At 43.1% G+C, this 11,467-nt stretch overlaps 2 pseudogenes; both read left to right on the top strand.

Moving 5' to 3' along the window:
- Positions 1-4,920: 4,920 nt before the first annotated feature.
- LOC149747745 (SNRPN upstream reading frame protein pseudogene) lies at positions 4,921-5,740 on the top strand (annotated as a pseudogene).
- A 436-nt stretch (positions 5,741-6,176) lies between these two features.
- Positions 6,177-6,661, top strand: LOC111186520 (small nuclear ribonucleoprotein-associated protein N pseudogene; annotated as a pseudogene).
- Positions 6,662-11,467: the final 4,806 nt, after the last annotated feature.

Raw genomic sequence — 11,467 nt, 5'->3', positions numbered from 1 at the left:
TCCAGGCAGAAGCAGTAGACAGTGCAAAGACCCAGAAGCAGGGATAAGCTCAGGGTGATGGAGGAACTAAAAGGAAGTCCTTGGAAGGGTGGTAAGGAGATGAAATTGATGAAGTAGGCAGAGATTATTTAGACCTATGTTATTATCCCTGTTATACACATTATCATATAACTGGACATTTTCAGAGGATTATTTACCAAATGTTGAAAAAGAAAGGTTTTTTGTGAGTTCTCTTGGCTGTCATGATAACCCATGAGTAGGGCAGCTGAAGTCAACCAGTCTGGAAAGTTTTATCCAGATTGAGCTGAATACTCAATTCTAAATAATTTACCTTTTCATTGGTTCTTATTGGAGTGTTGGCCTGAGTCGTTTCAAAGGGAACACCTGAAAATACTAAGAATTCCTGACTAGGGTGGTCCCAGCTGAAACACTGAAGAGGTAAAATGTTGGCCTCGAAACTACTTGGCTTCTTAACAATTCCAGGTATTTCTTTCCCCCTGGGCTTCTGAGAGATAACTGGAGATATAAAGGCGTTGGCGCCTTCTTTTCCCCCTTAGTCTCACTCTTGGGAGAAACTTCTTATTCTTTTGCTCCCCAGAGGGTTTTCTAGGTCTAAAATAGTGACAGCCCTCTTTGTTGATGATATCCTTTCCTGAGAAGTCTTTGTGCTGGTCCTTGGGATACGACGCAACCCTTGGTATAAACCCCAAAGGTGCAGCCCATGCCTTTGGGAAGTTCATGATTCATTGGGGTGTGATATAAGTTCAAGTGGGGCACACTCATGACCACAAACAGTACGCTCACATATAAAGTCACTTGTAAGTATCTTAAAATGTCACTCTGTCAGAAACACAGAGGTGCTGATCGCTGAACTGCCCTTGATCATGAGATCTTGAGGACTTTCTAGAAATGACCATTAATCTTGGTCCTATGTGAAAAATTTGATTAAAAAATTGGCCTTTAATTAGCCAGATTTTCTTTTGCCCTTATCTTTGTATAGACTTAAGGAAAAGAAAGCTATTCTCCTTTCAAACACTTGGGAAAAAAAAGTAAATCAAACCCAGCCACATGAAGAAGCGGCTGCTCTCCCTGGGTCACAACAACACCTCTACAGGTGTGCCCTTGACTTCTATTAAGAACGACCAGCGAAACAAGTGAAATCCCCAGCTGTAACTTTGCACCGCAGCATCTTTTATCAAGAAAGGGACTGCGTCTAGATGAATCAGAGTATGCTGGCTGGTGGAGCTCAGACACAATCGTGTGGTTTTTCAGGAGAAATAAACGTGGCCGTGTTTATTTCACACACATTTGTTTGTCAGAGGACTTCAAAGCAGTGGGCAGAGATCAGTTAAGCATGGCCACCTGTCCCAATGGCTGCACCTCGTCTTTTCAGGTGGGACCCGGAGATCATTAGCACTGAGGCAGCTCATGCTCGGTTCAGCTCCTGTGCCACAAGGTAGGACAGGAATCCTGCCAGGAGGAGGACTTGGGTCCTGGCTCCTAACCACCCCTGTTGGATTTCAGCCGGCAGCACTGCCCAAAGAAGATAGCAAACTGAAGGAATCTTCCCGCCCATGCGAGTGGCAGGTTAAAACCTATAGGACTGTTCAATCAAAGGCATTGCCTCGCTCTGTCCTGAGCTGCTGTTGTGCGCTGGGACACATGCTGCTAGGAGACAAAGAGGACACGTGTTTATTTTCAAGCGCAGGACTTTGGAACCACTTGGGAAGAATATTCTTGATTGAGAACCAAAACACTCCATGATGCTTAACCAACCTGCAAAGTGAAAAATCAGCATCGGCCCATGCAGCCGGAAGGCAGGAGGAAGGACCTATACCTTGAAAAAAATTTTTTTTTCAAAATATCCCTTAAATGATATTTGTGTGCATTTGCAAAATTACCCCTTTCTGAATCAAAGTCTCAAGCTGTTTGCATCTGAGAACATATGTTGTGCCGCTAGACAGCCTCTCAGCCCGCCACAGCCCCTGATATCCCCCGCCGCATTGAATAAGGGCCAGTTCCCGGAAAGAAGGTGCCGCCGCTCAGTCAATGCCCTGTAATAATATTTTAAAATAAATGATATGCATCATTAAATCACCAAGGATGACTAACTCAATTTTAGAAAACCCACAACTCCAGCAATCATAGTTACAGCTCTGATTTGAATATTTTCACTTTCACCTGAACAGCCAGTGGGAGCCAGTGAAGCAGATTCGCATCCGGGCTGTAGTCTCAGAGGAGCAGGAAGGAACCTGTGATTATGTAGTTACAGTAACGTCGGCTAGATGCCTCCCGTCCACCAGGGCTTTTTAGACTTTTCCTTCCTCCCTTCTTGCCTTCTAATTTACATATCACAGGCATCTTCTTTGTAAAGTTATCTTAAATAATTTATTAGATTGATCTTTTTAAAATTCTATCCTGGCTAAATGTCATAAGGAGAGGGGGAAAAAAGTCTTCTAAACTTATTTAAAGGTTCTACTGGAGTAGGCCAGTTACCTGCTTCACTGCTGATGTTCTAAAAATACCTCCATGTCCGTACTATTATCCATTCTTCACGTCCAATTGCTCTGTTATGGTAATAGTCAGAAGCACACCATGCAGTAATTACTTACAGCTGACTGAAGAAAAGAATATTCAACTCCCCCACTGTTCCACGAGAAGGTCTTTATGCTCTATTAACTCATTCCTGTTTATTAATACTCTACTGGTAATTCAGACTGCTGCCTCTTAGGTTTGTAATAGGAGGACTATTAAACAGCAATTACTGACCATATGGGTTGGCGAATATTTGTTGTTTTTTTTTGGTGGGCTTTTCTCCCCCCACCTCCTTCCAACTTGTTTTTTAAGAAGCCATATTACGACATAGTAAAAGTAACATCACATCTGCATGAGATTAACAAGCTTGGCAGTATTTCTCCCTTAGAAAATGTGAATTTATTCCCAGATTATCATGGCTAGCTTAGGAAAAAGAGATCATGGGAGACATAGGAAAATGTGGAAGATTGTTCACATGTGGGAAGACCCCCTACTCTGGACGAGGATTTGGCACTTGTGTTCCCTAAGTCACTCAGCGGGCTGTTTCTTACTGCCTTTGAGAAGGCACTGACCGACCCTCAGGCACACTCTACTCCTGAAAAATAAGCATATTTACTGAGGAATCCAAACCTAATACCATTGTCCATTTTATGTTCCCCCAAGCATTTGGAAGTGGTCACTTTAAAATTTAACATTTAGTCAATTCATCTTCCAAAGAGCAGATACCTGAACGCTGGGAGATGACAAAAGGCTCCTCCTGGGAGAGGGATGACATGAGTAATGGGTTCAAGTGAGGCAGGCAGGTGGTAAACCATGATTATGGTAATAATAACGTGTGTCTCTCTCTCAGGTAGTGAGCACTAAACATGTGGCAAGCGTTAAATACATTTAAGGGGAGATGCGTCTTCGAGATATGTAGGAGACCAGGAGCTGACTTCCATTGGAAGATGCTGGGTTGTGATCCAGAGCAGGTAAGTTATTTGACCAGCAACCTCCACCAAGGCGGAGGCTGGGTACCAGGCTCCCTGACATAGTTGGCTCTCCCTCCAAAGCAGGTGGTCCTCTTAGTGCCCCTTGGGGCTTGTCTTCTAACTTCTTGCCTTTCCCATAAGGGGTGTTTCTCCGCTTGTGTACAAATACTTTTAGCCCTGCAACAAACAGTAACAAACCTCTGAGAACTTCAGCTTGCCCCAATCTCACCCTTTGCAAGCTACCAAGCAAATTTAGCATTTACCTGTGGCAGGTGTTTGTAGCTAATCTAACACTCTTCCTTTGTTACCTGCTGGTGTTGTGTGTGGAAGTTTCTTCTCTCAGATACGCACTAAATCCTTCAATACAAGGACTGTATCTTTTAAACTTTTTTCTCCTTGCACCTAGTTTGGTAATGGATGCTCAGTTGGTGTTAAATAAAGATTGGAAGAATTTAATGGAAATACGTAAAAGAAAAAAGGACATCAGTCCCTAAGTTTTCTTACATAGGGAGATGTAGAAGCTACAGTTTCTGGGGTAAGTTTGGAAAAAAAAAACAGTAACAAAAATAAACAACAACGACAAAATGTCAAATCTCTGCCTCAACACGTAACAGTACTAAGTTAATGGGTAGAACATAATTGAATTGAATTGAATTGAATTACACTTGTTAAGACCCCAGCGCTTTTTCACGATATGTCTAAGCAATAGAGAAAAGTAATTTATTTCATCTATAACCTTTGGATGAATTAGAATCCTCAGTAACTTATGGCCTAGAGGGCCCTCGAGGGGAAGAGGGCTTCTTTCAGTTTCTGTGGTGGGCACTTTCACCAATGCAGACTGACCCCAGGCAGGCTCAGACCTACCTGGTATGATCAGAAAGGCTCCGTGAGGCCCAGCCTGCCCCCAGATATCTCATAGATTGGAGAACATGTGGATTTACAGTGCAGTTTTGTTTTTATTACTATTGTTTTTTAAAGAAGGATTGTGTTTGTGTGGGGGGGGGTTGCTTTGTTTTGTTTTGTTTCGTTTTGTTTTTAATTTGGCCACGCTGCTCAGCTTGTAGGATCCTAATCCCTTGACCAGGGATTGAAGCCGCGCCCTCGGCAGTGAAAGTGCGGAGTCCTAACCACTGGACCGCCAGGGAATTCCCACAGGATTGTTTTTTGATTCAGCATAAGCAGGATACTAATGTAGATTAAAATAGAACAGGTCTGATTGAAGTCAGGTTGGGGACATGTGGATGCCTAACCTGATAATTCAGCTGATAAAACCATAGCAGTCCCTCTGGGAGACCCCAGTGTTCCTGGGAACACTATATGAAAAGCATTTTTCTATTCCAACCCCCTTTTGATACACATGTGTAGACTGAATCAAATCCACATGGTTAGCTAACAACAAACGGCTATGAAATCCAATCTTTTGGTTAATTAGCCAAGTTTGCTTTGTTGTTGTTGTTTTTCGGTATCACCTACCTGTGTTCGTGGATTAAGTCCTTGTCATGAGCAGGCCACTGATAATAGGTACATATGTGTCATTGGAGGACTAGGCCATTGGGCCTCCCTTTAACACAGCTGAGACAAGTTTAAAGTCAGATGAGGGACTTGACTAAGGAGGGATGGCTACTTGAGGGTCTTCAAAGACAAAGCAAATGTGAGGGTGGAGGTGGTTGATTTCAACTTGGCCATTCCTGCGCCTTCAGGGTTGAAGTCTTGGCACTGGCTTCAACTCAGCTTGGCTGTCCCATGTGCGCCTAGTCCTGGATCACAAGTTTACATCAATTTCAGTCCTGCCTGTGTTGAGAGGAGCTGCCACAGGGATTTGCTTAGGGTGCTGGGAATTATGCTTCTCCTACACACAGCATGATATAGGTTATGCTGTAGTCTTTTATAGCATTTTAAAAGTTGGCGGGGAGAGCCAGCCTATTAGTTGGTGCCACCTTAGCAAAGGTAGCGTAGGGTGGGACGGCCACCGGAGATGCCTAACATTGTGTTCTGAAGAGCGGCCAGAGGCACGATGGAGCGGGCCAGGGACCGTTTACACCTGAGATGGACCACAGAACAGCACGTACCAGAGGGAGAAGTCCAAGTCAAACGGAGAAGCACAGCCTCACTGAACAACCAGGAGTGTCACCTGTACCCAAGGCGACCTCAGCAGCAGCAAGTACCTGTGGTGGATTTCCAGGTGGAACTGAGACAGGCATTCTTAGCTGAGACACCAAGAGGTGGTTAAAGCAGTATTGGAACACCCAGGTGGCAGATTCCAAGAGAGAAAAACAAAGAAAAAAACCAGGCTGTATCTACTATTCGAAGCTTCCGCCCCAGCTTGCATTGTTTGTAGGAGAACCTGCGTCATACCTTGATCTGTAGCCTTCCCTTAGGTCTTAAGGATCCTGAAACTTGCCTGTGGACATTGGATTTGGTGGAAAAGCAATCATGACTGTGGGAAAGAGAAGCAAGATGCTGTAGCACATTTACTATAGGATGAGATGTATCTTGCAAGATGACCAGATCTTCATTGGTGCCTTTAAGGCTTTTGACAAGCATATGAACTTGATCCTCTGCGATTGTGATGAGTTCAGGAAGATCAAGCCAAAGAATGCTAAGTAGCCAGAGCATGAAGAAAAGCGGGTTTTGGGTCTGGTGTTGCTGCAGGGGGAGAACTTGGTTTCCATGACTGTGGAGGGACCAACCCCCAGAGATACTGGCATTGCTTGGGTACCACTTGCTGGAGCTGCAGGAGGCCCTGGGGTTGGTAGGGCATCTGGCAGAGGTGTTCCAACTGGTGTTCCAATGCCCCAGGCTCCTGCTGGATTAGCAGGCCTTGTCTGAGGGGTTGGGGGCCCATCCCAACAGGTAATAACCCCACAAGGAAGAGGCACTGTCACAGCTGCTGCAGTTCCTGCTACTGCCAGCATTGATGGAGCCCTAACTCAGTATCCACCAGGCCAGGGGACTGCACCTACACCTGCTGCTCGAGTAACCCTACCTCCAGGAATTATGGCTCCTCCACCTGCTATGAGACCATCCATGGGCCCACCAATTGGGCTTCCTCCTACTCGAGGGACACCAATAGGCATGCCCCTCCATGAATGAGACCCCCTCCCCCAGGAATAAGAGGTCCATCTCCCCCAGGAATGCATCCACCAAGACCCTAGGATACTATTGGTCCTTCTTAGTCACTTTTTTTCCTGCAATGTGTCTTGTGAAATGTGTGGACTGTTTGTGAGCTTTTTGTCCCCTCTGCTGCATTAATATTAGCTAATAAATACATAGATCAATTAAACTGTGAGGTACTGTTCTACAAAAAAAATTGGGGGATTGTCTATATTGCAGGATGTCCTTTCATTCTTTCACTAATAGAGGCAGCAGGATGTATGTAGAAGAGAATATGGTATGGGGACCCAGGGGATCTGTATTCTAGACCAGATCTTTTCACCAATTAGCTGTGTGTTTGGGGGACATATTATGTAGCCTCTCTGCACCCCCGTGTCCTCATCTGTAAAATAATGCCCTCTGGCTCAGATTTGTTTCTGAAATGCTTTTGGCTTTACTGGGCCATCAGAAAAATCTAATGTTCTCTATCTGGTAACTTTGAGTTAAATTATATTAAAACAAAACAAATCATTATAAGCAGTCACTTTATGAATAAAATGCTTCTATATGCCAAGAATTTTAAATTAGGCTCCATGACAAAAACATTTATTTCTGACATCAGTGAAAACTTGAGATAAGTCAGTAAGGATGGTATTAAGCCTTGTAAATATGATCCAACTGTGACTTGGAACTGTGGAACTGTCCCCATGGGTGAGAACATCTGGGCACTCTGCTGGCTTCATTTCAGGCGTTCACTTATCCAATACATGCTTGCTTTGTTTCTTCCATATCTCATTATTCAATTAAAAAACATATATTCAGTTGATACCGTGGATTCATTCAATAAACGTCATTTGATGCATCTTGAAGGAGGAACCTGCTACATATGTAACACTGTTTTCATTGTTAATAATAATAGTATCAATATAAAAGATAAGTTCCCAACTTTGAAGATCTAATAATCTCACTCAGGAGGGAAAATGTATATGGTAAAGAGATAGGTGACTTCATAGGACAGTACATGAATAGGGTCCAAGAGAAGGATACAGGATATAAGGATACAAGTTTTGAAGTGAGGGAGGGGGGTGATGACGTGGGCTAGAGTGTACAGGAAGTGTTCAGGAACGTCTTCCGCTGTTCCTTAACACATAAAATTAGCACAGGTGAAGAGGAGGAAAGAGGCCACTTTAGGGGAAAGGACTGTGCAAAAGCAGCGAATTAGATAAGATTAAGAGATATATGAATTTGCTAAAGATTAAAGATATAAGAATTTGCTAAAGACCTGGATCTTTAGCAGGTGGAAAGAAAGGCTTCTATGAGAGACTAGTGGGGGCAGGGATGGCATAGAATCTTCCATTCTGGGAAGGTATTGAAAGTCGGGCGAAGAATTTTGGCCATTATCTCACAGGCACAGAGGTCCTTCTTTCCTTTTTCTTTATAAGCTGTTTTGCTCAGTGGAAATGTTATTAGTAAAATCACAGAGGAGTCCTAATAGAAAAGGAAAAAAAAAAAAAGACTGTAGAAAAGCCATTTGGGGAGCAGGTGAGAACAAGAGGTTATAAAACACTGGAAAGGCAGTAGAGCTTGGAAGGCCCATGATGGAGGCAGAGACCAGACTGTGTGACCATTTCAGGGGTCAGTTTCTCTTGCTCTGGGTACTGTGGGCTGGAAGGCAGTGCAGGGTACCAAGGAGATGTCTGGAGGAGAATGCTGGAGAAAGAGAGCAGAACAAAAGGAAGAGACCAGGAGAAGACAGATGGAGACAGAGAGTCAGACAAGAGTGAAGGATGAGGGGAACAAAGAGTGTGTGGTCTATGAGGTGGAAGACAAAGGAAATTAATCAAAATGATTATGTGGCAGGTTTGGAGTTCGACTCACAAATTGAGGTGCATAAGAATATGTAACTATTTTACTTAAATTATTCTCCTTTGACTTCAAGCCCCCAATCTGCAGGAGGCAGAAATGTAATCTCAGTCATTTCAGCCTCCTCCCATCAAATCCCCAAACTTGTCCCTCATTTCTGGGGCCTTCAGTAGTACCCAGAAGACAGAGGTGGCTGGAGCGGGCAGGGCATCTGCCCCTGGTTGGGCATCCGTCCACTGAGCATGTGTCAATCCTGCCACAATCACCAGTCCATGCAGTTCACCGCGGAGGCACACCTCATTCTTACCTAGCAGGCATTCAGGGTCTCCCAGGGCCTTTTCTGGGCCCCTCTCTTTCACTGGAGAATCATGGTGTTTGTGCAATACCGGCGGTGAGGAAGTTCAATAGATTTGCTATCTCCCTGGACAGGTCTTCTTTGCTCTGGGGAAATAAAGTTATCTCAGGATTTCGTCCCCCTGCCCTTCTGGTACCCCCAGAGACCCAACCCCAGAGTAGGACCAACTTGTTTCTAGGTTTTCTTCCCTTCTACTCCAACTTTCCTCCTTCTCCCAAATGCAGGGAACTGTCTGCATTTTTGAGGGCAGATTGCACTCTTATCAAATGCCCCCCTCTTACCTTCCTATCTCTGATGAGGCTGAATCATTTTATACGCAGGAAAGATGACACAGAGTGGTTATATGACTTACTTGAGGTCACACTGCTTGTCAGTGACAAAATGGGTAAAATTGAAAATATGCTAGCTTGACTACCTTTTTCTCCTTCCCCCTTCCCTCTTCCCTTCCTCCCTCCCCCCTCCCTCCCTTCCTTCCTTCCATTCTCCCTCCCTCCCTTCTTTTTTTCCCTCTCTTTTCTCCTCTCTCTCTTCTTTCCTCCCTCTCTTCAAAAGAATTTATTATGTGCCAGACTGTATACAAGTACCAGATATACCATACTGAACAAATTAAACAAATGAAATGGATTGCTTTCATGAGTTGCCAGTCTAGTAGGGGAGATGGACATCAGACACTGCATACACAGACTCGTAATTAAACTGTGGTCAGTACAATGGGTTCTATGAGAAAGTAGTAAGGAGAATCTAATTTAGACTGGACAATCAAGGAAGATCTTTCTGAGGAAGAGACATCTGAACTGAGAACTCAGACAGGGATGAGAGCATTCCAGGTATAGGGAATGGCTTATGCAAAGAGTTGGCATGTTCAAGGAGCTCAAAAACATGCCTGTGACTGAACTATTTGAAAGGGGGAAAATGAAACAAGATGTGGTTGGAGAATGAGAAGGACCAGAGTCTATAGGGCTTTATCAGCAAAGTTAAGAAATTTGGATTTTATTCTAAGCTTAATTGAAAACAAAACTTAAACAGTGAATGACATAATCTGATTAACATTTGAAAAAATGTATTCTGGCTGCTCTGTGGAAAATGGATTGGAGTGAGGAAGGATGGAAAAGAAGAGACCATTTGTGAGTTGGGGGCCCTTTAAGTATTCTTGGGAAAGGTGATGTGGGTTTGGAGCAGGGGTGCGAAAATGGGGAAGGGAAGAAATGGAAGAATCAAGTCGTACTTTGGAAGAATTGACAGATTACTGGATTTGAGATGTTAGTGGGGACATAGCTCCCCAATTTCAGACATGAATTATTATTCCCTCTACTCTAGAAACCCTATTGAACCCCATTAAGATGTAAGTTCGGTTGTTATAATAGAAAACCATGTGAGATAGCCTTTTCTAGAATAGCAGATGTCAGTGCTTCAAGGACGTATGGCACTGAGATGGCTAGATGTTTCTAAGGCATATAAATTAGATAAGTGGATAAATCAGGAATCTGGTATAAGAAGTGTGTTTACAACCCCCAAGCCTATTCTTAGATACTGATTAATAATAAGTTTTTACCAAATAATTCCCAAAATTGTTATTAATATCGATCACCAGACACTTGTAAATTTTCAACCACATTTATGTCTCTCGCCTATATTTGATCCCAATAATAAATAAGGTGGATTTCTTCCCACACAACAGAAATAAATAGGGCCCCAGTAACTTGGTAGGTCATAGGTCAAATGACAGTAACTCATAGGTCAAATGACAATTCAGAGGTGGAGGAATGACTGGACCCTTCATCTTTGTAACAATCACTGAGATCTAGGAAGAGAGAAGAGCTGCCTAACAGTCCTTTAAACATGTTGATTCATTCCAGTCTGGGTTGTTTTCACTGAACACTTAGAAAAACAATCTGTAAACTGGTCCTTGGGCCTTGGTGAGAATTTCTCAAAGGCAGCAAGGCCCACGTTGGGAGCATGTACAGTAAGGGTGAGCATAGCCATCAGTCTTTCACAGTAAGACTGTTTCTCAGCCCAACATCTAGACTCTTATTTGGTCTCCAGTTTGGGGCAGTTTGACACCCTAACAGAAGATAGTTTAGTCACCTTTGTAAATGACTTCATGCAGTTATTACAGTAAGTAGTTCTAGCAAAGAAAGAAAGCAAATCTGAACAAAAACAATGTTGGAGCAGGTGTTCTAGCTGTTGGAGAAAAGGTATGAGTGACATCACTCAATCACCTTGTTTCTCTAATAATAATATATTACTTTTTAGAGGCATTGCTTTTTTTGAAGCATTGCTTTTTTTCTGTGTGCCACCTTTTATAAATTTCACATCTAATATTTTCCCCCTTTGAGTGTGCCACAGCAGAAGCAAATTATGTTTGCAGAAGGTGAGCCGGAGGAATGTTAATCCTGTTTGGAATAAAGCTCTTACCTAAGTTTATTTAGAAACCAACTTAACACTTAGCAAGACACTTCTGATATATTTTGCCTTTTACTTGAGTTTCTCAAATCCAAAACGTTGCATTTTAGAGCTTAGAGAAAATTTAAATGAAAACAAAAAAACCAATTTCTCATGTCCCTCAATTGAAAAATCTGAAAGGAAGAGTATCTGCATTAAATGATGTTATGCACATTTTAGTAGTAGACCAGACACAGACATCCATGTA

This window comes from Delphinapterus leucas, chromosome 13, assembly GCF_059928025.1.
Source record: "Delphinapterus leucas isolate spDelLeu-1000000601 "Yukka" chromosome 13, BTC_Dleu_Yukka2, whole genome shotgun sequence".
NCBI classification, from domain to species: domain Eukaryota; kingdom Metazoa; phylum Chordata; class Mammalia; order Artiodactyla; family Monodontidae; genus Delphinapterus; species Delphinapterus leucas.
The sequence above is the reverse complement of the archived record's forward strand: the minus strand, read 5'-3'. Positions and strand labels throughout refer to the sequence as shown.